Genomic DNA, 9,482 nt, shown 5'->3' with positions numbered 1-9,482 from the left:
ATAGTGAGAAAATGGTCTATTACCCCCCAAACCTTTAGTCGAAATCCCAACTACACACTCAACCTTTAAAAGTGACCTATTACCCCCCTAGTTTTTTATATCGGATTTATTACCCCCAGTTGTTGACCTGTCAACATAAACCAAGTAATAATACATATGTGTATTCCACGCACCTGGACCCACGCTGATATTCTTTATTTCTAAACAAATCAAAAAATCTCTTTCATCCTTTCATTTTCATCTTCCTCTCTCCTCTTCTCCCTAAATCTTTTCATCTTCCCCTCTCTTCTTCTCTCTAAACCTTTTCATCTTTCTCTCTCCTTTCATTTTCATCCTTTTTTTTGGATCATTTTTGTTCTAATCTAAACTTTTAGTTGTGGCTTTTCAGACAATCCATCTTGTTGCTGTTATAAGTTTCCGTGTCTTCTGGTTTACATAACACACGTTTCTTTTTCAATTTTTGTTCACATTTGATCCAAAATTGGGTAGAAAAAGTAAGTTTCAAGATTACCCTTTTGCCATCTTTGAATTCTTGAAAAAGCTTTAGTTAGGAAAAAATAAAAAGTTTTGGTGACACCCTTTATGCAGATTTTGGATTCTTGAAAAGCGTTAGTTTGAAAAAATAAAAAGTTTTGGTGACACCGTTTGTACAGATTTTGAATTCTTGAAAAAGCTTTAGTTTGAAAAAGACAATTAGTTTTGGTGACACCCTTTATACAGATTTTAGATTCTTGAAAAGGTTGACAAAGACAATTAGTCTTTTTCCTTGTTTTGAGATTCTGAAGGTGTTGTATTCTTTAATCATTAGACTAGTTAGGTATATTGCTGGTAGATCTTATAAGGAGTTGGAATATTCTTGATCTTGAAATAGAACCAGTAAGATTTGCATTGGGTAAGCAATGGACCCTTGCACCAGAAAGGGTGGTTGAGGCAGTGGAAATTGAGAGTGAAGATGGGGAAGAAGGGGATCTTATAGATATTGATCCAAGGATTAGGTTGATATATTAAGCTAATGAGGATGATATTGAGGGGATCAAGGAGCTATTGGATTCATGAACTGATGTAAATTTTTGAGACGATGATGAGAGGACTGCTCTATATGTTGCTACTTGTCAACAAGACCAAAATCTTCTTTCTGGATTTGATTTCGACCATGAAGTTCACAAGTTCAACAAAATTTCATGTTTGCATCTCACTACAACATTGAGCATTGGGTCTGATTCATCCATACAAAGCTTATTCAATTCCGCATTTGCCATATAAAGAATTCCGACAAAATCAATCAACGAATTACGAACTCCAAATTAAAGTTGGACAAGATTATAAATAACAATGTCAAGAGTTCAACAAGAAATAGGGATTACAAACTAAGCTAGAGATAAGAAGATCTTTTGACAAAAATCGAAAAAAATGGAGGAGAAGAAGTCTCATCGAAGAAGATGAGTTTGGACCATTGGGGACAAACTATTTAATAAATTGGAAATTAGAAAGAGATTAAAGAATTGAATAATATATAATATAATATTTATTATACTATTAAAAATAATGACGCGGCAATAGAAAATAAAGAATTTAAAGTAAAATGGAGTCAACTGACGCGCCCATGGGCGGTGTAGTCACGTCCATTGACAGGTCAGCAACTGGGGAGGGGGGGGGGGGGATAAATTCGGTAAAAACAAGTTTAGGGGGTAATAGGTCACCTTTAAAGGTTGAGTGTGTAGTTGAGATTTTGACTAAAGGTTGGGCGGTAATTGTCCATTTTCTCAATTATAATTGTTAAATACTTTCCTAGTTGAATTACGAAAGAAGTCCTAATATTTAAAACTATAAATGAGTAATTTAATCATTTTTCAAGTTTTAATTTTGTGTTAGTTTTAAAAATATCAAAAGACGACTTTTTATATCCAAATTTTAAAAATCTCAACTTTTCACGTAGAAAAGAGAGAGATATATGTGAATTACATTTGATATAACTTTAGAAAGTCATTCCTACTTGAACCTTTTGCATTCATTAAGAGTCTTTGCTTTTAAAAAAAAAATTATCTTTTCACTATTTTTATCAATTATTATCTAATTATGTTTATACCATTGACTCCTAAATTATAAGGGATAGGACCTAAAATATATGGTAAGACTTTTTCTTAAATTAGAAGTCCTAAAATATATACAAATAGTAAAATTTTGTTTTATAATTTGACTAGTTTTAGTTTGTTAAATTCAGTGTGTATGTTTATTAAAAATATAGTATGTGTCCAAATAAAACTTCGTATAGTTTATATGAACCGCTAGATTTTGGTGACAGTAGGTCTTAGTCTCTCCTAAGAGCAGTGCAGAAGCTCCTCAAGCACCGTTTAACTAATGTCAGCTACAAAGTATAATGTGTGCACTTGAGTACTTTTGCACATACCTTTTAATATAACAACCAAACTAACACTTCTACATCAAAATTGTGTAATTAATGTTAGGTTCAGATGAATTCAGTAACTATACATCAGCTCTGTCTGTATTTGAAATAAAAGGTGGATAATCTTACAGAACAACTGGCTTTAATATCACTTGTTGGGATCGCGTGTAACTTCACCGTTGAATTTTGCTACCTCGTACTTTACTTCGAGTATTTTATTTTTATCGAGTATAGTACCACCAACCGCAAATATTATTTTCGTGAATGAGCAGAACCTGCGCTCTGATACCAGTCAAAAGAGGGTTATTTCTTTTGAGTGTTTAGTAGTCACCTTGAGTATTGTACTGTGACTATGGTGTAAAATTCCTTACTAGGTATTTTAGTAAGGTGGGAGTCAAATGAAGGTTATTTCTTTTGAGTGTTTAGTAGTCACTTTGAGTCTTGTAATGTGACTACGGTGTAAAAATTCCTTACTATAGTAATATCAATTGCTCCTCTTGGTCCATGGTTTTTTCTTCCACGTAAAAATCTTGGTGTCATTATCGCTTTTATTATTCTTGTTGTTCTTGTTAACCGTATTATTGTTGTCAGATTTATTGCTCTTTATTGCCGCAATATTATTATCGTGGCAGGATTATTTTCAACAACTGATATCAGAGAGTAGGTTCTTCTCATTCACGAAAATGATATTTGCGGTTGGTGGTATTATACTCAATAAAAATAAAATATCTGAAGTAAAGTACGAGATAGCAAAATTCAACGGTGAAGTTACACGCGGTCCCAACAAGTGGTATTAAAGCCAGTTGTTCTGTTGTAGTGGAAAAATTTACCCATTTTCCCAACAAGTGGTATCAGAGCCAGGTTCGGGTGTGTCGGAGTAATGGACTACATTTTGTGAAAAGTTCCCGATGTGACAACAAGTTGGAGATCTACGACTGATGCCTTGTGTCGAAAGTCTTCCTGGCGAGTGATGATCAGGCAGCGTGTCCTACTGTTTGACAGATCAACGGTACAAGATATTTAGCAGATCTATTTGGCAGATCGGCGGTACAAGATGTATAGCAGATCTGTTTGGCAGATCGATGATACAGGATGTTTGAAAGATCTGTTTAGCAGATTGGTGGTACAAGATGTTTGGCAGATCGGCGATACAAGATATTTGACAAATCTCTTTGACAGATCGACGGTATAGGATGTTTGGCAGATTATGCAGTATAAAATATTTGACAGATCTATTTGGCAGATCGACGGTACAAGATATTTGATAGATCTGTTTGGCAGATCGGTGTTACAACACATTTGGAAGATCTATTTGAAAGATCGACGGTAGAAAATGTTTGGCAGATCGACGGTACAAGATATTTGGCAAATTTGTTTGACAGATCGGCGGTACATGATATTTGGCAGACCTGTTTGGCGGATTGGCGGTACAAGATGTTTGATGGATCGACGGTACAAGATGTTTGGCAGATCGGTGGTCTAAGATATTTGGCAGATCTGTTTGGCAGATCGACGGTACAAGATATTTGACAGATCATGTGAAGTGACCTAGTAGTTGGATATCTACAGGTGATGCCTTGTGTCAAAAGTCTTCTTGACAAATGGTGGTCGAGCGGCGTGTTTCACTAGTTAGTAGTAGCGGTACAAGTTGGTTAGCGAGATCAAATGGATTATCGCTGAAGGAAAGGTCACAAGTAGTGTGGTCTTGGTTTGAGGGGGAGCATGTGCTCTATTATTGTTCATGCAGTTGGTGTTGTCAGCAGGTTTCCTGAAAATACAAGAAAGAAGCATTGGAAAGCAGTCAAATAGATATTAAGGTGCCTAAGAGGAACCTCAGGTGACTGTTTGTGTTTTGTAGGGTATGATCCAATCTTGAAGGGCTATACAGATGGTGATATAACGGGTGACCTTGATAACAGAAAATCTACTGTTGGATTTTTATTTACATTTTTCAGGGAGAGCTATATCATGACAGTCAAAGTTGCAGAAGTGTGTGGCACTATCTACAACTGAAGCTGAGTATATTGCGGCTACTGAAGCTAGCAAGGATATGATATGGCTCAAGTGGTTCCTTCAAGAGTGACTGAAAATCCTGCGGATATGCTGACAAAGGTGGTGTCAAAAGACAAGTTTGAGTTGTGCAAAGAACTTATTGGCATGAGCCCTCTCTAAAAAGACGGAGATACCTCCATCTGATGCATGAGATTGGAGGGAAAGGTTTGTGGGGTCCATCTCATGAAATTGTGGTTAAATTCATGAATTGCAGAACTTTCCAACAATTTAAAGTTGGCTGCTTTCATTTGTCAAAATTGGCAAACTGCTCTGGTTGCCAAGATTGAATAATTGCTGCTGTTGCTTTTTCCTATAAATAAGAGGCAGTTTTCACCTTTTCTGTAAGGTGTGGTGTTTTTGTAAGGTGGTATTAAAGACAGTTGTTCTATTGTAGTGGAAAAATTTACCCGATTGTTCCTACAGTATAATGTGTGCACTTGAGTCTTTTTGCACATACCTTTTGATATAACAACCAAACTAACACTTTTACATCAAAATTGTGTAATTAACGTTAGGTTCAGATGAATTTAGTAATTATACATCAGCTCTGTCTGCATTTGAAATAAAAGGTGGATAATCATTAAATCAGATGAAGAGATCTTTTGACAAAATAACTTGAATACAATCACTCCAATTGATAAACACATAAAACAAGCTAGCATTGATGCAAATTGGATGGAATTCAATATGAATGAGATAAAAAATAATTAAAGCATAGACTAAAAATTATTTTAAAGTAATATAAAAACTTCTGTAAGAAACAAACCTCTAAATTAAATATCGAGGAAGAACACCATCCAAAAGACCCACAAGAATTTTCAAGTCATTTAAGTTGTGCTGCATAGTAATATCTCATGCTTTACTGCAATACAAATGTTCTTCATCAATAAGCTCTTGCATTACCTCAACAGTGAAAATTAATGAATGTGTATCATTTACCTGAAGAGCAATGGAAAGTCTTTAATAATAGTAGTATATTTGTTCGAAGGTATGAACTTAATTTGCTAAGCGTCTAAGTCCTCCTAGAATATTTATCAATGACAATGAAGTATTGCATGTACAATTTTTGTCAAACATATCATCTACTCGAAGATGCAAATTGATGCTTCCGGTAAAAACCTTCTCTATTTCATTGGCGGTACAACAAAGCATGTCAATATTGACACCTAATTTTTACCCTCCACGATTAAGTTTAATTTCAAGTTTCTTCGATTTTAATAAAACTACAATATTTATTTTATTTGGATAAATATTTTCTAAAGTATTTATCTAGGTAATTTTTGCTATTTTAAGCAACTATTATACATTTTTGTATTCGTATATATGAAATCATATAATTTTGTTACTTAATATTTATTCTATGGAATATCGGATTTTAATTGAGGTTTATCTTGAAAATAAATTCAAATGGTTAAAATCTTGATTTAAATCTAATTTTTTCTCAAAATAATTTAGTTGAAAAAAATATCTGTTTAATTTTATTAAATAAAAAAATTCGGGATCAAATGAGGTATTAATTGGTATCGTATTTCAATTTAATTTAGCTAATCTATTAAATTTAATCATAATTAAAATTAAATTGGCCACAATTACAATGCAATTGACCAATTAATTTTTTGATTTACCTGAAAATTAAATGGAATTGACTAAATCCTAAATCTAATTGGGGGCTACCTTTTAAATAACCCTAAAACCCTTTAATTCTCATCCCGCAATTTATTTTTGGAAAAATTACCTAAATAAACAACATAAGTTTCTAAACTTCTAAAAATTCTCCCACTTCTTAAAAATTACTCAAATTCCAATATTTCATATTTTTTATTAATTGTGAGATACAAGTTAACCCTACAACTAAAAAGGCGGTTCTTTACCAAAAAATACTCCACATCTCCTCTTTGAACGGCGCAGAAACTGACCATTTTCTATCCATCTTCTCCATCTGATTCAAAAAATTCAATCAAGGTAATTTCCCCCCATAAAATCAGTTTCAATCTATTTAATTCCTTTTTACATATTTTTTTTCAAATTTTTTTTTTTGCCACAAGTAAAACTATCTGAAAGTTGAGTATTTTGGTAGAGAGATTTCTTTAATTTTACTTTTTTTGCTCCATTATTTGAATTATCAGCATGAATAAAGAGTCTGAACCTTCTTTTAGACTTGGGGTTTCTCAATTAGAATGTTTCAAAGAATCTCAAGAAGTTGTAAACTTTGTTTCGAGAGATTTTGACTATGAAATTGATGGTTTTCATGAAAATAGGTCAAAACATAGAAACGATCCCCAAACTGTGAAGAAATTACGTCAGAAGATTACTAAGAAGGACAAGAAAAAAGAAAGTGGTTCTAAGAAAAGAGGGCACAACATTCCTGAAAGTAAAGCTCCCGTCAAGAGAAGAAGAGTTGTTAAAGAGATTTGTAGAGATGATCTTCCTAAGGTAATTGCATGTACAGATTTGTTCAATTTTAGGCCGAGATACATATTTTATGATGGATGATACGTTTGAAAATTTATTTTTTATTTGGTGCTTTGTTGCTAATAATTTATATGTATCTTGTGATTTATTTTAATATTGTAATTAATATAACAATAGATACAAGTTTCTTGTTATTAGATACATACTATGTTGTCATGTATCTGTGAGTTGTTGTTAATGCTTTGATATGTATCTATTGGTGTTTAAACTTGACTGAAAATTATATTATAAGAGATTCAAGTTATGCCTTCATAGATACATTTTATGTTAACTTGAATCTGGCACTAACTGTTAATTGCTTGAAATGTGTCTAGTATTGTTTAATTGTTATTGAAAGTCATATAACAAAAGATACAAGTTTCTTGTCATTAGATACATGTTGTGTTGTCTTGTATCTGTGAGTTGTTGTTAACAATTTGATATGTATCTGTCGGTGTTTAAACTTGACTAGAAATTATATTATAAGAGATACAAGTTATGACTTCATAGATACATGTCATGTTAACTTGTATCTGGTACTAACTGTTAATTGTTTGAAATGTATCTAGTGTTGTTTAATTATTATTCAAAATCATATAACAAAAGATACAAGTTTTTTAACAGATACATGTTATGTTGACTTGTATTTGGTACTTACTGTTAATTTCTTGAAATGTATCTAGTGTTGGTTTAATTGTTATTGAAAGTCATACAACAAAAGATACAAGTTAATACCTACATACATACATGTTGTATTAACTTGTTTCTAAAGTAGGTTGTTATTAGAGTATTTGTTTTTATTGTAATGTCTTAATGTAGAGTTGTTGCATATAGACTAATTTTTTCATTATTGTTTCTTTTTGTTTTATGAATTGAGTTATGTTATAAAGAAAATTTCAAGTCATCCTCTTAGATTTGTAAGTTTATGCAATTTAAGATTTAATGATGAAATTAAAGAAGTTGTCGGGCAAGAAGTGTTAGACTTATTTGAGAAGACTATCTTCGGATGTTATCTCAACATATCTATTTCTAATTATATTGGACAAATAACAAAATATATTCTTATGCTCGAGGTCGAGCAATCAAATCAAGAAGAGATACATGTTTTTGTCAAAGGCCAGATCCTTAGATTTTCCATCAATGAATTTGCTTTGATTTTTGGCTTAAAATATTTTGGGAATGTTGATGATTTCAAATATGAAGATTCTTCTCTGAGTAGACTTATGAAAAGGTATTTTCCATAATCAACCAATGGTGTAGATAAGGAGGCATTGGTGGAACGTTTTCTGAAGGAAAATTTTGAAAACAAAGAGAATGCCCTCCAGATGACTATCCTATATTTCATACACACTTTTATGTACTCACAGTTGAATGCTTCTCCCGTGTCATTTTCTGATTTCAAAATGGTTTAAGATGGAAAATATCAATTCTTTCCTTAGGGTAAAGTGTCTTTCTCCAGGTTGATGGCCTCACTTAGGCAAGAATTTTAAATGGAGAAGCAACTTTATAGGTTAAGTGGTATCCCACAGGTTCTTAATATATGGATGTTTGAACTTTGTTCAAATGTTGAATCCAAAGTTGCTATTAAGGAGGGAAATAACATACCTCGCATATTGAATTGGAAGGTTGTTGCAGTCCGGCCTCAGTTTAATCAGTTTGTGACCGGAATGTTTAGCAAGGTATGATAATGATTGAATTTTTTTCATACATTACATTATAGTTTTTGTAGTTTTAATCGTAATAATATTTAATGGATAATTTTTTTGTACATAGTATTCATACGCCAACATTGTTCCTACTGCGGACAAGTTTGAAAAACTTGATTTGGCGCGCACTGATTTTGCATCTGAACAGCATGGTACATCTTCGATGCCATCATCATCTAAAAATCAAGACCGGAGGAGGTACAGAGTCAATGTATCCCAAGTTACAGAAGATCATGACAGTTTTGATGACTTCAATTCTACCCCTCCACGATTTTTGATGAGGCAGTCGATACATGTATCTCGTACAGTATCTGAACTTATTACAAAGACTGAAAAAGATGTTCCGACAGGAAGAAGATCAGATCATAAAAAACAAACGCAGTTACTTGACGCAGAAAAAAAAACAGACAACAGGTATTTTCCTTATCAACATATTTTATATTTTTCTCATAATGAAAACGTTTCTATATTGTGTTATTTTTCATGCTTAACAAATATTGGCAAAACAAGCAGTTATGAAAGAAAAGAGTAAAGTTGATGCTGATTCAACTTCCACATTAAACAGGAAAGACCTTGTGGTTAAAGCGGACCTACATTCGTTAGAGTCCGAAATGAAGGCATACATGAAGACATACGTAAGTATCTATAATTTATTACTGTATAAATTTATTAATTTTATGCATTTTAACTAATCAACTTGCATATTTACTAGATTGACCATAAATTCAAAGATTTGGAGCGTCTGATGAACGCTAGATTCACTGAAGTTTTGAATTCATTGGAGCAGAAAAATGACACTGTGAAGAAGCTAAGATGCTGTAAAACAACACACATTTATTAACGAGTATATTAAATTTATTCATGCTTCT

This window comes from Capsicum annuum, unplaced genomic scaffold (genome assembly GCF_002878395.1).
Source record: "Capsicum annuum cultivar UCD-10X-F1 unplaced genomic scaffold, UCD10Xv1.1 ctg4030, whole genome shotgun sequence".
Taxonomy (NCBI): domain Eukaryota; kingdom Viridiplantae; phylum Streptophyta; class Magnoliopsida; order Solanales; family Solanaceae; genus Capsicum; species Capsicum annuum.
This window is presented reverse-complemented; position numbering follows the sequence as displayed.